The sequence below is a fragment of the Ricinus communis genome, chromosome 10, assembly GCF_019578655.1.
Source record: "Ricinus communis isolate WT05 ecotype wild-type chromosome 10, ASM1957865v1, whole genome shotgun sequence".
Classification (NCBI taxonomy): Eukaryota; Viridiplantae; Streptophyta; class Magnoliopsida; order Malpighiales; family Euphorbiaceae; genus Ricinus; species Ricinus communis.
The window spans coordinates 22,342,128-22,364,392 of NC_063265.1; positions in this window are offsets into that span (position 1 = coordinate 22,342,128).

Here is a 22,265-nt window from a genome sequence, read left to right on the forward strand (position 1 = left end):
TCTTGATCCGGACCAAACCGTAGAACCGAATTTTTACATGAATTGTTATCGAAATACAAAAATAATACATATTAAAAATAACTATAATATTATAATATACTTTATACTCTATAAAAAATATAAGTTATATATATTAATATGTCACATAGTATATTGATACTAGTAATCTAGTATACATACTATAATACTATATTTAAAATTTATTTACTATCTAAAAATTTTGACAAGTTAATTAAAAAATTACTTAATTTAATAAAAGTTATATAAATTAGTAAAAATTATAAAAAGATATTATTATATAATTATAATATTATTTACACTATATTTATTAATAAATTAATTTTTAATTATATAATATTTTTATTTTAAGAATAATAATATTAATTATACTAAAAGTATTAATTTATATAAATATTAAAATTAAGAAATAAATATTTTAAAAATAATTTTTATATTATTATACTAATAAAACTTAAAAAATTAAATATTTAGAAATAATTAATTTATTAACTTTTAAAATATTATAAATTAATATTAAAATATAAAAAAATATTAAATTATATTTATAAATTTAATTTTTTTTTTTTTAAAGGATCAAACAAAACTTGAGAAAAAATTGTCAAAACATCTTTTAACAATATAGAAGTTCTTTACTTCCTACAACAACAAAGGTTTTCATTTGTTGTCAAGATTGGCTTAGAAGTTCAAATAAACCTATCCAACTAGAAGAATCAATAGAGGATATTGAAAGCATAGAGTTAGGTAATATTTCTTTACTTCTTACATATGTTTGTTTATTGTTGATGCTGTTAAGTCTTATTGACGTAATTTTTTACTTTTATTGTAGAAATTATTCAAGATCCTGAGATTGGTGAGTCCCTTATGCCAAGATTAAATGTGGAGTGCTAATTTTGAGGGGAGGTAATAACATTCCTTTGCTAATTTTGGACATGTATTTTAGTGCTACATAAAGTTTGTAAATTTATTTATTTTAATGATTGCCATCTGTAAAATATTTTTATGCTAGTAGTAATATATATTTTAATGGTTTGTATTTGAATATTGAATGAATTATTGTATTTGCAAGTGATTGAATTGCGAAACAGGTTGTTCAAGAATGTGATTACAATTTTAATTCAGATTTTCATGCTACTTTTTTTAGGTTGGTAATCATATTTTCTCTAAATGTATTTGATTAAAGATGAGACTAAAGTTGTGTTTTTTAAATTTTTTAGAACCGAAAATAGCACTAAACCGAACTGTATCGAACCGTAAAATTGGTACAATACGGTATTGGATCCCTTCAATTTTAAAATAACCGAGGTTTGGTATGGTACTAGTGATTTATAAATAACCGAATTGGACCGATCCGTGCTCAGCCCTACTACTAGCAATATAATACCGTTGAAAAACTGATTTTCTAAAAAATATTATATTTTTTGGGTGTTGGTAATTAATTTGAAGATAATAGAGATTGATTTTTTTCTTCTAAAAATAGGTTTGATAAAAATGATTATAAAAAAAAAATTGTATAAAAAAATTAAAAATTTTAATTTATTAAATCAAAAAAATCTTAAATTTGTTGTATTTCAATATCTAACAATGACTTAGAATAAGTATTTAAAGAGTTCAAAACTTCACCCTTACCCTTTATTCCATTCTAATCTGTCCTTATCATATAAATATGGATGGAGGTACCAAGTTTCATCCTTACCCATTTATTATCCATACTCATATAACAAGTTTCATCATCTTTTTTATTCATCCTAATCCATCCTTAATATATGAGTATGGATAATAAATGGGTAATGTATAAGAACTAATTAGGTCATAAAAGGATAATAAGAAAATAACTCTTGATTTAGACATAGAGAAAATTACGAAAAGTCCGGTGATAAAAATTCATTGTATTTCTTGAATCTCACAGATGTTTGAAAAGTCAAAATGAGATATTGATTTAGTCTTGATTGATTCATTTAAATTTTGACATTTAGTCAAAATCTTTTATAATAAGATCATAAATTTTTGAGAATTAGTTAAACCTTTTTAATTAGACCAAAATTTTAAAAATTGTCAAAAATTTAGGTCAAATCTTAGAAATATTTAAAATTTAGTCAAAATTAGACTTTTTAAAAATAATTATATATTTATCTTTAATTAAATAGAGATAATTCATATTAATTTTAAAGAATTTTATTTGATATTATCAATATTTATCACTTAAAATTGAGTTTTAATTATTTTTTAATTATCTTTAATTATCTTTTTAGTAATTATCATCTCAAAATTCTAGGATTTACTTTTCCTGTAAATAGAAAGAAAGTCCCTAGGCAAAAGGGGAGCAAGAAAAAGATATATTAAGATTTTAATATTGACCTAAACAATTTAGAATATTTAAACTCTGTCTTCAAATTCAATTTTCCTTTTGAGATTTGTAAATTTGCAATTTGAGAATTTAATAACATCCACCGCATTTCATCTTTTTCTTTATTGTAGTTTTTTTTTTTCTTATTTCTTGTTTTTTTTAATTTTAATTTTAATATTTTTTAATCACATGTTATATTACTGAAATTTATATTATTAATTTATTTTAATTATTTTAATATATGTGTTAGTTTAATCTTTTTATTTGTATGCATGTATTGGGCACGGAGACTGACGGAAAAAAGAAATTGTAAATACAATGGAATGCAATTTAACATGTCTAATTCTCGAAGTCTGACTCTATCAAAAAATTTAATATCAATTATATTGTATCTATAATGATATTTTTTAATTATTTTATACTATTGGTTTCTCTTATAATTTTTTAATATTAATAAATCATTAGCTAGAAGTCCAATTCTATTAGAAGTTTCAATATCAATTATATTGTATTTATAATTATCTCTTTCAATTGTTCTTTACTATTGGGTTCTCTTATAAATATTTGAACAAATATTATAGCATAATTTTAGTTTATGTACAGATCTAGAGTCTGCTGTGTGAGTTTTTTATTTTCAATTTGAGTGTCTCTTTTATGTTCTTATATTTTTTTTTCGTGTCTTAGTCTATTTAATTCATTTTTTGCCTTTTATTTCATTAAGTTTTCAATTGTTTTTTGACCTTCTGTGCATGTGTAATTGGCTTTTAGGCAAGGAGAAATCAAGAAAATTATAGAACAATCGTAATCAAGCCATAAAGTTGTTCAACTCTATATAGAGCTAATTTGGCTCTATGTTGAGTCAATTGGCTCTGTGACCTAGGTTGACCGGCTCTACACCAGTATGTGCCCTATTTCAGATTTTTATACAATTTTAGTCTATTTTGTACATTGTAACTTAGTTTTATGCACTTTCCTTTTAATTTCTTAGTTGTAGTAGAATTGTAATAACTAGATTTAAATTATTGTGCTTTAATCTCTGTATTCTATTAATGGATGCCAGATATATACTATTTGATTGCATAATTAAAATTGGATACATAGAATTTAGGTTTAAAATTGGACCTTAACATGAAAAAGTAATCTAGTAGGTTAAAAAGGATGGTAATTAATTGTATTAATATAATTATTTACTTAAATTTAGTAATAAGTAATATTAATAATTGATTGAGTACATATCTATATATTTAATTCTAGAAGTCCAACTCTATTAGAAGTTTCAATATTGATTATATTGTATCTATAATTATCTCTTTAAATTACTCTATATTACTGGTTTCTTTTATAAAATTTTTCATATTAATAATTTATTGAGAATATGTCTAATTCTAGAAGTCCAACTTTATTAGAAGTTTCAATATCAATTATATTGTATTTATAATTATCTTTTTTAATTGTTTTATACTACTTGTTTCTCTTATAAATTTTTGAATAAATTTTATAGCATAATTTTAGTAATATTAAATGTAATATTCATGGACTTACATTTGGATGTTCATTATTTTATTTTTTAATTTCATGTATTGTTTATGATACAAAATACAAATATTTTTTAAAAAACATGACATAAAATTAATAACATTGACCTAAAATTTATATTTAATAGTTTATGTGTAAAATAAGAATGGCCTATCAAATCGAGATAAGGAAAAAAATTACTTTATTAATAATTTATTTTTAATAGATTTATTATTTGCTAATTAATTGTTATTTAAAAATATTTGTAGAATTAGGACCCTATAATCTAAATTTTCATAGAATAATTAATTAATTTATACCTTGCAGTTATATTCTTTGCCTTTTTTTTAGATTTCTTTATAAAACGAAAAATCTACAATAATATTGTGTTTTTGCCAAAAAGAAAAATTTAGCTTGATCGGGAATTTTATGAGCTTGTATTTTTAGAGGTATAAATTTTATTAATTTTATAAAATTCTTAAAATTAAGTTACAGTCGAGAAGTCAAATAAAGTGGAATGTTCTCAAAGATATAAAGAATGATAAATATATGAACAAGTTGGTATTAACCGTCACATTATGTTAAGAAATGTCCAATACAAGCTACAAATAATTCAACTCAACATATTTCATCAATGTAACATATTTCAAATTTAACTTGGAGAAGATAAGATTTTTAGAAAGTGTTGATAGTTGTAACATAAAGTTTCAAATTTATAATAATTTTTCAAGAGAGTGATCCATATTAATCAATTAGTTGATGTGAGAAATTTATTTCTAAAAAATAAAAATAGAAATTACTCATATCTGAACATAGATCCTAAAATAAAAGTAAAAGTAATTATTTATAAATAAAAAATAAAATTCATTAATCATGTTCTATTTTCATGATTATATTTCTAGTAAATGTAAAGGGACCTAGCAAGAAAGGGTGTTTTTAAGAGAAAAAGGCATATTTTTATAAAAGTTTTCATATAAAAAGAAAGTTTTTGTAAGAGTTTTTTCTTTTTGGTAAAAATGTTATTGTTGATATAAAAAGGGTGTTTTTATAAAGAACCTATATGTTTCATATTATTCTAAGCCCATAAGCTCCTTAACATAAGCATATAAAAAAATTAGTAATGTATTCTAAAATAAAAATAAAGGTAAAATTGTATAAAAAAGAAAAAAAATAAAGATAAAATCGCCTAAAAAATAAAAAAATAAAAAAAAATCTGAAAGAGATACTCATTGAACTTTATGATGAAAGATTTAGATACTGGTAGTAGTAGTGACATATCATGATAGAAATTACTATTGTTGTTAAGTCTTGACGTTTTTAAGAATAATCTAATTACAAATAATCATTGAAAGTGTATTTAACTTTTTGCCCTTTAAGTATTATTAGAATCTCGATTCGGTCGCCCCACGATGAGTTGACCCAACCCATTTAACTTATTTATAATTAATAATAATTAATATTATTAATTTTATTAATTATATTGATTTTTTGGATAATTGTTCTGTATTAATAACTACTAGGGAAGTTATCAATACAAAAACAAATAATATATGTACGACTTCCATATACATCGATACAAGAGAAAAGAATTCTCTCTGAATTTTTCCAATAATATAGAACTTAAATATTTGGGTTGTGAACTATACATATATCTTCATTATGAATTATGTGTGATCTAGTATAAAGTCAACAAATTTATGGGATTATAAGTGATCTTTAATCATTTTTAGTTAACTCCACAATAAACAATATTGGTATCGGAGCCAAATGATGATTCTCATATTGTGTTTGATTATTTTTTCTTTTATGGCATGTAAAAATTAAATTGTAAAATTCTGAAATCATATTTAAGGCAATACTTTGGAATTGTTTTTTGCTTGAATTTTCTATGTTTTATGCCATAAAACTTATATATTTATAAAATACGATGTTAAAGCTTTAAATTGATATATAGAACATAATTTTTAAATTTTTATATTAAAAAATACTAGTATGCAAAGTTGGATATGTAAAATCAAATTCTGAAATTTTTTTGTTTCATGATCAACATAGTAACTTTGGTATATTCTTTCATCAATATTTTCTGCTTGTTAGACTTTATCATTGACATGTGTTTAAAGTATGAGATAAGATCTTTAATTTGATATAAAGAACACTAAAAACTGATTTATGTAAAAAAATTATAAAGTTTTGAAGTAGGAATGTTGAAAGTCAAAATCTAAGATTTTTTCAAATTCTAGGATTCTTGAGGTTGAAGATAAAGTTCACTTTCTTCATCTCTATGGTTTTCTCAAAATGTACTTTTAACTGTCAAGATCCAAAAAAAAATTGCACCATTGAATTTGCAGCATGAAAAAATGGGGGGTAGAAAAAATTTGGAGCTTAGAACACACGGCAAGATAGTGAGTTTATCACACGCACCACTCATTGCGCCAGTGGTAACAATTGATTGTTGATTGCATAGCAGTCAACAGCTTGGTCCTTCCCCATTTGCACCTGGTGGCGTATGCGGCGTCTCTAGGAGGCGGTTTTTAACACTGCCACCTCCACTGGACTCACATTAAATGCTGGTATTTCTTATAAATTAAAATTAATTTTTCAGATATTAAAAATTTTATTTTTTATTTTTATTCTATATATAAAATGAAAAATTGAACTAAATTTATTTTGATAAAAATAAATTCTGGAAGAATATGAGATATATTTTAATTAATATATTTGAGGTTATTGAGATTTAGTGAGAGAAAATAATTATTCTACATATATTTTTTAATTCTTTGATAAATAAGTAATTAAAATGTAATTATTTTTAAGATAAATGCTATTTTCATAATATAAATTGCTAAGGCTGTAATTTTTTCTTCATGTAAATAACTTTTTGTATAAGAAAAAGGTTGTAGCCTTAGCACTTTACATTTTGGAAATAGGCTCACCCTTAATAATTATTCTACATATATATTTTTAATTCTTTTGATAAATAAGTGATTAAAATGTAATTATTTTTAAGATAAATGCTATTTTCATAATATAGATTGCTAGCTGCAATCTTTTCTTCATGTAAATAACTTTTTGTATAAGAAAAAGATTGTGGCCTTAGCTTTACGTTGTGGAAATAAGCCGATCTTTTCTTTAATTGATTTTACTTGGAAAACTGATTAAAATTTGTATGTATATATGTTGAAAAAATAAAATTACTCTATTTATTTTTCCAAACATCAATAAGCCTATAATATTTTTATTTGCATATTGAGTTCTGGTTATGTCTAAAATTGTGTTTTATTCTATATATTGTATTAGCTTTGAGATTTTCTTTCTTTAACGACCTTTTACATTCAATATTTCCTTAAATATGTTTAAAAAATTATGTCTCGTGGAAGAGAATAAGACAGCATAGAGACTCTAGCAATAAAAAGGGATAGATATATTCCTAATGGAAAATGTTTAAAAACCACTCCTATAATGATAAGGACTCGAGCTGCAAGAGAAAGGTTTAGAAGATTGAAAGAGAATCTCATTGCATATAGAATGCATCCCGATCGTAATATTGTTGAACATGTTAGAATTTTCAATGGCATGCTTCAAGATATAACTCACAAGAGTCATGTGTTAAGTAGTGAAGAAAAGTTTCATACTTTACATGTTACTTTGTCGGACCACCTCAAAGAAAAACTTGAAAGTTTTTGGTTAAGGGAAGTGGATACAGATTTTTGGACTAAACTAAATGACCAAAGACATATGATGAATGAAAAAAATAATATCTATAAGACTCTAGTTTGTCTATTTTTGGATGAGTACACAGTTTCATAAAGTGGTCTATTTTTATAGCATGTCTCGTTAAAGTGAAAATGGAATTCATCCTTTATTTTTTCCTTTCCATTCACTTGGATCTCTTCCGTTTCGTCGATTTTGTCCCGATCCTCCTTTTCTTTCGAAAAAAGGGAAGAAGAAGGATCTTCTTCGGTGGATCCCTGTTTAGTCCCCATCGTTTCGGAAGTTGTTTCTATTTCTACATTTGTTTCTTCCTCACTTTCCTCCATTTCTTTCGTTTCTGAGGTTTCTTTCAGTTTCTTAGTAAAAATGGGTGGAAGAATTTAAACAAATCTACTACTTTAGCATCTAGTCCCGGTCTCCAAACTACTAAATTGCATATTTCTAGCTCTCCTTGGTTTAAGAATATGATTCCCACTATTATGGATTGGAAGAAAGTAGAAGAGCCTATTCATAGAAAGATCTTATACAAATGTACTTAAAGTCCATTAGTTCATTTCTTTATTATTTAATTAGTTATGTTTGTAAATTTTTTCTTTTTTATTAGATTTATGAATATTGAAAATATTATAAAGGTTGATCAATATTTTAATTTTCTATATATAAGCATTATAAAGATTGGTAGAATTTTTTAAATAAATTCTCATCTAGAATAATAAATAGCACAATTTAAAATCAAAGTTAGAAAAAAAAAATTATTTGAATTCTGAAGATGATTGGGAACTTAGTGAACTTTCGATTCTAATTCATTTGAAAAAATAATTTGATTTAAAATTGTGACTAACTAATGTATATTGTAATACCCGAAATTTTTTCCTTAATAATGATTATATTAATAATAAATTTTTATTTGAATTAATTTTATTTTATCTTTATTTGGTTTAGTTGGAATGATTTAAATGCAAAGTTTGAATTTTAGTATTAGACGAATAAATGAGTTATTTTTCTATACCCAATTAGTTTGAAATTTTAAGAAATTGATCAAGTAAATTATTTGAAGGGTAAATTATATTTTTGGATATTCTAATTTTTCCCCAATGTATATGTAATATATATATAAATAAAATTAGATATTGAAAAATTATGGTAGAATTGTAAAGGATGTTTTATTAAAATAATTTTGGAGAAATTGGTATTTTAATTAACTAGTGGTATTAAATTTCAAGTTGGAAAATAATTAGCAAGTTGATTATTTAATTTAATTGTGTGTTAGGACTAAATTGGAAATTTATTTCGGGATGAGGATTAAAAGTATAATTTATTAATAATGGAGTTTTAATGGAAGTTTGTATGTTTGGTATTTTTGTAAATAAATATGTCGGCAGGGGTATATATGTAATTATGTATTTTCAATAATTCTAATTTGGCCCAAGTTAATTAGTTATGGGCTTAATTGAAAAGCTAAAGGAAAGTTTAGGAGTTAAATTGAAATTATGCAGGATGAAATTGTAAGTAATTAAAAAGTTGAGGGATCAAATTGTAATAAGAAAAAGTTCAGGGGTTAAATGTCGATATTGAAAGGAAAGGAATCGAGGAAGAAGAGAAAGAAAGAAAAGAGAAAGAAGATCGGGGGAGAAAGAGAGAGGCAGTAGAAGAAGAAGGGAAGGCGGCATGCGGTCCATCGGGAGTGGCGGATGCCATGCGAGAACGGCGTCTGGCGGTGGGAATCGCCAGCAGCGACTTTGAGGTCGTTCTAGTTCGTGATCTTTCAGATCTCGGTGGCGATCGGCTCCCCTTGGAGAGGCTACCTTTGGTAGTGTCAGCGTCGGTTTTGGTGGCCTGGGAGGAGGAGTTTCTAAGTAGGTGGCGTTTACATCCCGACTCTCCTCAGCTCAAGCTTCGTTTACAAATCGACGGCCGAGATCGTCTGTAAATCTCTCCAGGTGATCGGGGGTCAGATCGGAAAATCAGAGATTGTCGTCAGCGCATCGTTTCGAGTCTGATGGTGAGTTCGAATCGTCGATCGGACTCCGGCGGCTGGAAGCGAGTCGACCGAGTAATCAAGCGTCTCGGTAATTTTCTCTCGCTCGTTAATCTTGAAATTCTTTGATATAATTTTTGCTTATTGATTGTGTTGAGTATTAGATGATATTTGTGAGTCGAAAATAATTATCTATCGGTTTGTCTGCTCTTGTATTTTGTGTTGTGTGGTGGAGTCGGGAAAATAGTGAAGTCTGGGGACCCGACTCCCGTTATTTTGAATTGTTGGATATTTGAAGTGTTTTTCTAGCAGGTCCTATACCCGTTTTACGGGGGGTAAATGTCCGTGTTTTAGGGAAGGTTCTGCCGAATTTTTTGGTAGAATTCTTCCAAGTTGAGATTCTTAGACAGTCAGTCCTAGGAATCTAGGCCTAGAATTAATGGTTAATTGTTTTTGCGTTTTGATAAAAAAAAATTTCCATGATTAGATAATCCGTCTGTTCTGCTCGCTCCAACCGAGGCACCGGAGCAGCGCTAGGAGGTTGCCAATCTGTGAGTTAAAGTCACTTAATCGTTACACTATTGCTAAGTCTGAATTTAATATGCTATTTTAGAAATTTATGCTTAATATGATTATTAGTATCGCAATATAAATAATTTCACTTGATTATTAATTATTAAGAATAATATAAATATTATTATTAGTAACGTTATAATAATACAAATATTATTATTTTTCCACACAAATTGTGTCACGACCCCACCCGTGGGCCCGTGACCGGCACTAGGAAATGGGTAGGCGTAAGGCCACCGAAACCCGTAGTAAGCCTGACACTCACTGACTTAAACAAATCTCATCTCAAATTAATATTATTAAAGCCACAATTTATCTTAACAGCTACATTCTACATAAATACTTCGGTCTGCCAGAAAAACTAGGCGAGACCTGAAACTCAGAAAATTTACAACTGATACATCTACTATTACTACTGCGGAGAATCTAAGATTTACCAATTTACATACCAAATCAAATACATCACCCGATGATGAAGGAGTCGGGTTACTGAATAAGAGTCGCGAGAGGACTTGAAAAATAAATGGAGTCTAGAGTGAGTTAAAATCAAATAATCTAGGGACTATTGCTTCTTCTCGGAAAACATAGATTATTCAAATCAAGATATCAAACCATACTATAATCATACCCTACTATTTCCTTCACATAAAATATTAATCATTCGAATCAAAATATCAACCATGCACGTGAAATACAAATCACATTATAATCAAATACCATAATAAATAAATAAATGAATAAATAAAAAATATATTTTTACTTTTACGGGACGAGTGGCTCGGTAGAACCCTAACCCCAAATTCTAATAGCCTTTCGGCTCTCTTAATCCAACAGTCGCTCGAGAGCAAGCTCGATCAGGGTCCTTACCTTGACTGAACACTTGAATTCCAAATAAGCCAGAGCATCCCTCGATCGGGGACCTTAACTCCGGCAATCAATCGAACTCAGCCCGGAGAGCAATGCTCGATCAGGGCAAACAAATCCATAATAACCTTATGTCCATGATCATTACCCGGTCCTGATATAACCCATCAGACGGCATGTTCTACAAGCCACATTTCCCAATTCACAATCATCACATATAATAAATATCATTATCCCGATGAACTCAACCAACACATATCGAAATAAAGATTAAAGATTTAAGGTAAAACAACGTGCAATTTGTGAGGGGAAAAATAATAACGTTTATCTTATTATAACATACTAATAATAATATTTATATTATTTCAAATATTAATAATCAAGTGAAATCATTTATTTTGCGATACTAATAATCATATTATGCATAAACTTTCAAAATAGCATATTAAATCAGACTTAGCAATAGTGCAATGATTAAATGACTTTAACTCACAGGATTGGGCGACCTCCTAGCTCTGCTCCGGTGCCTCGGTTGGAGCGAGCCAAACAGACAGATCGAGACGCTCGATCGCTCGGTCGACTCGCCTCCAGCCGCCGGAGTCCGATCGACGATCCGAACACACCATCGGACTCACAACGACGCTACCGATGACGATCCCTCGCCCGATTTTTCGATCTGACACCCGATCATCCGGAGAGATTTACGGACGATCTCGACCGTCGATTCGCAAACGAAGCCCGATCGCCACGAAACCGGTGCCATCGCGAAGCTTGAGCTGAGGAGAGTCGGGATACGTCCTCCGATCGTCCATCCTCCGCCGGAGCTCGCCGGAAAAACCAGAAAACACGCCACCACGCCGAACTCTCGCTCCGGCCACCGGCCCGCCAAAAGGAAGCTCTCTCCGGGGAGGGAGCCGATCGCCACCAAGATCGGCCGGAACGACGAACGACGCCGCCGCCACACGTGCGCGATTTCAGCCGCCGGCCGCCACTGTTGTCTCACCGCCACCATCGGCTCGGGTGACGTGCGCTCCTTCCGACGCCAGCCGCCCTGGCCTCAGTCCGTCCACCATGGACGCCGACGCCTCTCTCTCCTCCCTTTCTTCTTCCTTCTTTCTTTTCTCTCTCCCCGATTTCCATTCCTTTCAATATCGACATTTGACCCCTGAACTTTTCTTTATTACAATTTGGTCCCTCAACTTTCTTAATTACTTACAATTTCATCCCGCAGAATTCCAATTTGACCCCCAAACTTCTTTTTAGCCTTTCAATTAAGCCCCTAACTATTTAATTTGGGCCAAATCCAAATTATTGAAAATACACAATTACAAAAATACCCCTGACCGACATATTTATTTACAAAAATACCAAGCTCACAAATTTCCATTAAAACCCCATAAAAATAAAATTATACTTTTAATCCTTATTTCAAAATAAATTTCCAATTTAGTCCTAACACACAATTAAATTAAATAATCAATTTCCAACTCAAAATTTAATACTACTAATCAATTATAATACCAATTCTCCCAAAATTCTTTTATAAAAACATCCTTTATAATTTCTTCCAAAATTTTCCAATATATAATTTTACTTATATAAATATGCATTTGGAAAAATTTTGAATAACCAAAATATAATCATTTCTCAAGTAATTTACTTGAATAATTTCTTAAAATTTTAAACTAATTGGGTATAGAAAATAACTCATTTATTAAATATATAAAAAAAAAAATTCCGGGTGTTATAAATTGCACATTGCTTTATCCTAAATTTTTAGTCTTTATTTCGATATATGTTGAATGATTTCATTAGACAATGATATTTATTAAATGTGATGATTGCGATTTGGGAAATGTGGCTTTCGTAGAACATGCCATCTGATGGGTTACATCAGGACCGCGTGCACACCGGTAATGATCATGGACAGGTAATAAGATCATTATGAGTTTTGCCCTGGTCGAGTATGGCTCTCTGGGCTAATTTGAGTAAATTGCCAGAGGTAAGGTCCTTGGTCGATCAATGCTCTCTAGGCACCGGCTTGGTTGGAAATCAAGTGTTCAGGCTGGAGGTAAGGATCCTGATCGAGCTTTGCTCTCTGGGCGCCAGACCTGTTGGATTAAGAGAGCCGAGAGGCTACTAGAATTTGGGGTTAGGGTTCTACTGAGCCACTCGTCCCGTAAAAGTAAAAATATATTTTTATTTATTTATTTTATTATGGTAGGATTATATTATGATTTGTATTTATGTTCAGGGTTTGATATACTGATTCGAATAATTAATATTTTCTATGAAGACTGCAATAGTCTCTAGATTATTTAATTTTAACTCACTCTCGAGACTGACAGTCTCAATTTTACTGTTTTTCAGATTCGTGACTGTTAGTCTTCCTGCGAGTCTTATCTAGTAACCCAACTCCTTCATCATTGGGTGGTGTATTCGATTTGGTACGTTAATTTGTAAAATCTTAGATTCTCCGCAGTTGTAATAGTAGATGTATTAGTTGTAAATTTTCTGTAGTTTCGGGTCTCGCCTAATTTTTCTAGCATACCGAATTAATTATGTAAAATTTGACTGTTAAGATAATTGTGGTATCAGTAATATGATATGAGATTTAATTTAGTTAGTGAGTGTCAGGCTTACTACGGGATTCGATGGCCTTACGCCTACCCATTCCCTAGTGTCAGTCACGGGCCCACAGATGGGGTCGTGACATATATATTCATATAAAAAATTGATTTTGCATTCAAAATGTTCTTTTACAGTTTTTGTAATCAATATGGCTTCAAAGAACATCATAGTTGAACTTAACAAGGATTAAAACTGAATGGTGATAATAATAACTTTTGGCATCTAAAAATGCATTATGTCCTCAAAGAGCAAGAGATCATGGAAGCCATCAATAATGTTATGAATGAGTCCAAAACTAATGAGGAAAATATCAACCAAGCACACCATAGTTGCAATATGGCTGCTTACACCTCGTGGAAGAAAAAGGATTCCACCGCAAGAGGAATCCTTATCAGTTCCATGAATGATGATCTCGTATATGACTATCAGTAGTATCCAACTGCTCATGCCATATAGATTGCTCTGCAAGAGAAGTTTGGGGAATAACTATTTTCAAACTTAGGTAACTGACCATCAAGTTCGACACTTTCAAGGTCCCTTATAAATCAATGAAACAACATTTGAGGGACATGTTGAACATGATAATGGAGTTAAAGTCAATTGGATATCTCTTCACTAATGAGCAACAAGTTCAAGTTGTTATTCGATCTCTGCCTAGTAATTGAGAGCACATAAAGGTGAACATGACTCATAATGAGAACATCAAGACATTTTTTGACATTGCCCGCCACTTAGAGCTTGAGGATGAGCACCATGAGGCTGCTAAACCCAATCTTAAGCTTATGTAGTTGAAAGCTTCAAGCAAGCTTCTAGACACAAGCGCAAGAAGTTTGACAAAAACTGAAAAGGCAAGGGCAAGATGCATGAGGTTAGCCTGGGACCAAAGAAAGAAAATAAGCAGCATAAGTGTACACGGTGGGATAAAGGATAAGACAAAAGTGACCTACTACAATTATGGCAAGCTGGGTCATTTTGCTCGTGAGTGCACCGAGCCTCGAAGGATAATGTCTTATCTTAATTTCTCATGCAAGTGTATTGTTTCTGAATTTTTATTTAGTACTATTTTGCTTACTGAATCTCATTTAATATGGACTGTAGACTTAGGAGCCACGGATCATGTAGCTAAAGATAAAAATGCGTTTGTGGAATTTTATCAAATTCTAAGAGAAACAAAATGAATCTATATAGGCAACAACACAAGAGTTTAAGTGAAGGAAATTGGCACTAAATCCTTGGATTTGCAAGAAGGTCGAATCCTGTACCTATATGATGTCATTTATGCTTCTAATATTCAATAAAATCTAGTCTCAGTGGTAGCTCTTTTGAAATTAGGATATGATTTGTTTTTCAATGACAATTATGTTAAGATTTATTTTGATATAATTTATAGTGGTTGTGAATTTATCATGGATGGTTTTATGGTTTTAAATACTACATACTGTAATAGTAATCGTAATATTTATTTTTCTATGTTCACTGAATCTAGCAATCACGACATGGATGCTTATTTATGGCATACTAGATTAGGACATATTGGGCAAGATAGAATGAATAGAATAGCCTATGATGGTCTATTGGGATCAAATGCAAAATCTGCATTATCCACTTGTGAGTTTTGCATACAAGAAAAGGCCACTAGAAAACCTTTTGGAAAAGGCACTCATGTTGATTTTCATTTACAACTTATACACTCAGACATTTATGGACAAATGAGTGTTAAATCGAGGCATAGACCTCATACTTTATCACTTTTATAGATGACTTCACTTGATATGGTCATGTTTATTTGATTTATTTAAATGAGATCAAGAATCAACTAGATAAGAAAGTGAAACCTTTAAGGACTGATTGAGGGAGACAGTATATGTTTGACTAATTTAAGAAATTATGTCATGAAAAGGGTATTATGAGGCAATTAACAACCCCAAGAACTTTGCAACAAAATAGTGTTTCTAAGCGAAGGAACAAAACCTTGCTAGAAACGGTTAGGTCCATGATGGCTCAAGCTACTCTCTTAGTACAGTACCGAGGCGATGCTTTATTAACAACAACCTATATACTTAACTGTGCACTTTCAAAATCAGTCTCCTCAACGTCCTATGAATTATGGACAAATAGAAAACCTAATTTGAATGAGTTGTATTCTTAGGGATCCACAACATATATCCTTAACTCTTCTCATAAATTTAGTAAATTGGGACTAAGAGGGAAGAAACTTTTATCTTTATAAGATACTATGAAAACTCAAAAGGTTATATGTATTTATTAGCGAGGATTCTAATGGAAGGTTTATAGAAATTAAGTCACGATATGTCACTTTTCTAGAGGACAATTTTCCTAAAAAGGAAGATGTGATTAAGGACTTTCATCTATATGAGATGGAAGAATAAGGAGAAGCTAGTACAATTCAACAAGGAATTGTCCCTCAAGAAGAGGAACCTAGCCCTATTCTTGATAGTAGGAATGCACCAGAACTATTTCACCCATCTCAAATTAGTATGAGAGTTTAGGTTGAGTCTGAGCTAATTTTAATTGGTGAAGAAAATTATGAAGGAGTACGCATGGAGATTTTCAAATAGAAAACGAGGCCTACATTGACACTCCTCATGATGATAAAGAACCTAGAATGATTAAAGAAGCATTTGAATTTCCTATAAAAGAAAAATGGAAAGTTGCATTAGAAGAAGTAATGGAATCTATGAAAATCAATCAAGTTTGAAACTTAGTTTACTTACCAACAAAATGTAAAGCCATTGGAAATAAATAGATTATTAAGATAAATATAAGGCAGATCATTTTATTGATAGATATAGAGCTCGCCTAATGGCGAAAGGATATACTTAACAAGAAGGTATAAATTATGAGGAAACCTTTTCACCAGTTGTCATTTTTCTCCATTCGAGTAATTTAGCTATTGTACACATTTAAATTTAAACTTGCATCAAATGGATATAAAAACAGTTTTTTCCAATGGAGAGTTAGATGAAGAAATTTACTTGCACAACCTATAGGTTTTGTTGTTAAAGGTCAAAAGCATAAGGCTTACAAGCTCCAAAGATCAATATATGACCTAAAACAGTCATCAAGAGTTAATACCTCATATTTCACAAAGTCATTTTGACTTATGACTTTAAGATGATTGACGAGGACCACTGTGTTTATGTCAAGAGACTAAATGACAGATTTACAATTCTATCTCTTTATGTTGGTAATATTTTAATAGCTGGAAATGACAAGGAGTGTGTTATGGATATCAAAAGGTGGTTATCTGTATATTTTGACATGAAAGATATAAGTGAGGCTGACTACACATTGGGAGTTCAAATTAAAAGAAAACTTTCAAAAAAAAAGTTTTCTTTGTTATAAGAGAATTATATCCAAAAGAATCCTAGAACACTTCCATATGAATAGTTTCAAGCCCATGGATACTCTTATGTCAAAAGGTGAGGTTTTGAATCTTAATATGTGTCCTACAAATCCACAAGAACAAAAGAAAATTTCTAATATACCATATGCTGGTGTTGTATGAAGTCTTATGTATGCCATGATGTGCACTTAACCGGATATATGTTTCATTGTTGGACTAGTTAATCGGTATTAATCAAATTTCGATTGAGAGCATTGGGATGTTGTAAACAAGATATTGAGATATCTTAAAGGCACTATGGATTATTGTTTGTGTTATCAAGGGTCATAACTGTATCTAATTAGGTATTCTAACATTGATTAGGGAGGAGATCTTGATAAAAAAAATCAACCTCTTGTTATGCTTTCTTATTAAATAAAGGCGATATTTCTTAGAGTAGTAAGAAATAGACTAACATAGTGTTGTCGAATATAGAAGTTGAATTCATTGCATGTTTAGCTGTTGTGCAAGAAGCAGTTTGGTTGAGAAGATGCTTTAAAAATTTGAGTTTTTAAAATGATTATGATGGAGCCATTACAGTTTATTGTGATGATCAAGCAACAATTATTTTCACAAAAGACACTAAATAACATAGTAGAACCAAACACATTGATACCAAGTATAACTATGTTAAAGACATTATTGCTAAATAAGAAGTAGCAGTACAATATATTTCTAAACATCAAATGGTGATTGATCCCTTTACTAAGCTAATACCACGAGATGTCTTTCTTGCATATGTAAATTCTCTTGGATTTCATAAAAATTAAATAATTGATCGTCAAAAATTATTGAGCTTATATTATACTATTTTAAATAAATAAAAATTATTATTATGTTCATTAATATTTTATATTCATTTCAGTAGCATATATACATCATGTGCTACTTTATTAAAAGCTCAACAAAAGGATGTAACTTAAGTTTTAAATTGACTCGCTCACACGAATAATCGCCTTCGCCACTGATTTGGGAGAAGAAATGTGACATTACGTTAGAATTTTCGTCTTAAAAGAAAATAATATGAGATAGTATCTATGAATACATTTGATTTGGATTTGCCCACATCCAAATAACCTATGAAAGCCAGATTTGAATTCTCAGTTTTAACCTGCTAAAAATAAAAACTTGGAGAATTCAAGTTAGGCAATTAAGTAGTGACTGAACTTAGATCTGTATACTATTTTAAAAAACATCATAGAAATAAAAAAAATACCATAAACGTGATTCATACCATGTGTGCTTATTCAACCAAGAAGGTAGTGGGAGAATAATTCCTTGCATCTCCACTTTATAAGACCTTGAGGATAATAAGTATCGTCACATGCGCACCTTTATATTTCTTAATGATATTTGTATTCTATACTTAGTGTTTTATTGTCTTAGCATTTTACCTATGGTTATGGATGATTTGACAATTGGAACGTGTCTAGAAAAGCAGCTAAGTATGAATTGCAAATCTCGAGTGAAAAAGGAAGACCTTGTCGAGTATATTCATTGGCTAGCCAATCTTGTCACTTAATAAAAAAAATGACTCGATTATAAAAATATGAAATTGATATATATATTAAACATGCTCTTTCAGGGATTAAGAGATGATAAAATATCTTAATCGGATAAAGTCTAGGGCATCGTGAGAATAACTAATTAATTGTTTAATTACTTTTATATAGGGTTGAAGCTACTATGTTATTTCTATCAGATGCATAACCATAACCTCCCAAGGGCAGGTATGCTCGCTAGGTCTCACGACCCATTTACTAGTATAAAAGTTTATATATTGTTTAAAATTCAGGGAGCCTCACAACGGGGGGTCTACCCATCATATGCGAGTGGGAAATGTTGGAATTTGGATCGGGTCGCCCATGATGGGTGGACCCGAACTCGTTTAACTTACTTATCATTAATGATAATTAATGTTGTTAATTTTATTAATTATATTTGATTTTTTAGATAATTATTATGTGTTAGTAACTGTTAGGAAGGTTACCAATATAAAAATAAATAATAGGAAGTTAACTTAATATGTATAACTTCCATATATATTAATACAAGAGAAAAGAATTCTCTCTGAATTTTTTCCAGCAATATAGAACTTAAGTATTTGGATTATGAACTATACATACATTCTAAATTGTGTGTGATCTAGTGTCAAGTCAACAAACTCATGAGATCATCAAGAGGTAAGTGATATTTACATCATTCTTATTTAATTTCACAGTAAACAACAAGTACTTTCTTGCATGCTCTAGAGACAACTTCATCAAATTTCAAGAAAAGGAAAAATAGGGCAATGTCACGCCCGTGAACTATTCTTCCTAGAATGGTCACTCACACTCATGACTCAAATTTTCCACTTGTGAAGATGCTAACTCAGAAATAAGCGAAAGTTGGGTAGAAGACTTCATGGGTTCCAGTCCCAGTCGTGAACTTGACATAAGTCTCACACCCGTGAAAAGTCCCTTTTGAGTTTTTTGAAAGATAAAGCACACAAGACTCCACGCCTTCCCTTTCCAACCGTGAAGATTAAGCTTCACGAGTGTGACTCCCTGTTCACGCCTGTGAAGACCAAGATTCCCAGTTGTGAACAATAATTTACGGCAGGATGAATTCCTAGATTTTTGAATTCTAGTTTGGCGTTAGGGCTACACCTCGTGAAGCTACATTTATTATGATGGTTGAATGGCTACTTACACTTTCTATGATGCTCCAATGACTATATTTTTTCTTGGAGTATATAAACATCTTCTTTAACTGTTCTAGGGTTAATATAGAGTAGTATTTATGAGCCTCAAAGTGTAATTACTCTTAACAACCATAAAAAAGTTTCTTTTCTACTCTTGTAAATAAGTATAAAGTTTAAGCTTGATTCTTGGATAGTTGAGTGATTTAATTCTTATATTCAAAGCTCAAAAGTGAGTTTGGGTGAGTGGATAGAGAATTAATTGCTCTTACAACTAAGCATTTTAGATTGTGGGTTTAAGTGTTAGCCATTTAAGAAAAATATTTAGGTATAAGTTGTATGTAAGCTTGAAAAACACAAAGTTTTAACCTACATCTAAAGTGGATTGTTAATGGATTCACACTCTCAATTGCGATTGAGGAGAGGACGTAGGCTAAAAGAGTTAAACCTCTATAAATTGAGTGTCTTTCTACTTTTTATCCTCAAGTACTTAACTTTCTTTTCTTGCTTGATTTTTAATTGTGAATGGAATTTTGTTAGTCTCATTAATTAATTAATTATAGGTTAAAATGCTAATTTGCCCCCTAAATTTGGAGTTAATAGATAATTAGCTCATATTTTAATTTTATGGCTAATATATCTAGCAATTTAGCAAAAGTGGTCAATTCAACCCATTTAGAAGACTCAACAATACAAAAAAATTTATTTGGTCCTTGAACTTCATACTAAATATTAAATTTTATACAAATAATTTTATATTGAGTTAGAATAAATTATTTAATTTCAACATGATTTATTTTTATTATCTTATAAAAATAATTAAATAATATTTTAATTAAAATTAATATTAAATAATACTACAAAAGTCGTATAGGGTCATGCTTTTTTTTAATTTAATATAGCCAAAACTTATTTGAAAGGTATTCTTTAATTTCTTAAATATTTATAAATTATTATAATTGATATGCATTGATAAAAATTATTATCAAAAAATTATAAATATTTAAAATGAAAAAAGTCACATATTACATAAAATTTGTAACTTATATAGAATATAAAATAATATTACGATATTTTTTGACTCCAATAAAAATTTAAAGAGATGAAACTATTAGTTGAAATTAAAAGTATTAAATTTGAAACTATCAATTAAAAATATTATCTAACTATTTTGTTAAATAATATGAGTAAATTATGTTAAAATGAAATTATATGACTTTAATTCAATAAAAATTTATTTTTATATAATTTGATTTTTAGTACGTAATTTAAGAATCAAATTGAATTTTTCTTATTAAGTAAATTCTTTGATTGGGTTGAATTAATGTTATTGTTTAATTACTTGGTAAACTGACCAAAAAATTAAAATCTGAATTAATTACCCATCAATTGATAGAAATGCAAATTGGCATTTCCCTTATTAATATAAATACTCAGAAATTTTGTGTTGCTTGATGCTAGCACTTTTTCTTTACCTTTCCCCTCTCTTCATAATTGTTTTCAAGATCAAAAACTTAAGGTTGCTTGTATGGACACATATAGAGGGTGTACAAAGTGATCAACATCAACCTATTTACATGATCAAGTAAGAATTTGAAGTCCTAATTCCTCCCTTGGTCAAAACATACAACATATTGTTCCCTAATCAAGCAAAGAGCTTACATGTTTGTCCATTTTAAGCCATTTCTTCCAATTTGAATTTCACAGGAAATAAGAGATCAAACTATAAAAATGCAATAGTTCATAAACTACCAAGGGAACTACAACTGAAAAGGATTAAAACAAGCTCAATACTAAAGCTCAAAATCTAGACAAGACCTTCTAGCTTTCTGACTCAAGTTTGGAAGTCCTCCCAATCTTCTTCAATCAACATTAGTTACTCTAGATCTTTTCCTATGGCTTGGCATCGAAGACCACTTCAAAGACAGGGATAATATTGTTCTGTTTTGTGCAAAATAATGTAATTGACATTAAAATAAATAAATAGATAAATATATATATATATATATATATATATATATATATATATATATATATAAAATAACAAATTAATTAGTTAACCATGAAATATATTAAAAATTACATTTAATTAATAATTGTATTTGATTTTAGAGGTGCCAAAATGATACTTTCTAAAATTATGAAATATTAAAAACAATTGAAAGGATTAAAATGAATATTTTATAAAGATGATGAAATATTACAAATTTATGGAAGGGTTAAAAGTCATTTGACAAAATAACAAAAAATAAAAAATAAATAGAATATTTGAAAAATCATGCATTGAGATGTATAAGCTTTTCTGATATAGTAAATGCATTTATATAACACATAAGCAGTTAGGCGTTCAGAAATAATTTAATATACGAGCGTTAGAGTTTGTTTATTTATAAAGAAAATTCATTTTCATTTCCTAGTTCTTAAGGATAATAATTTGTAAAATGTGTTTACTTTATAAGAAAATTATTATTTGAATAATATTTTAAATATAAATAGTAGACTTTGAATAAATAAGTGAGAATTCTTTATTTTTTATTTT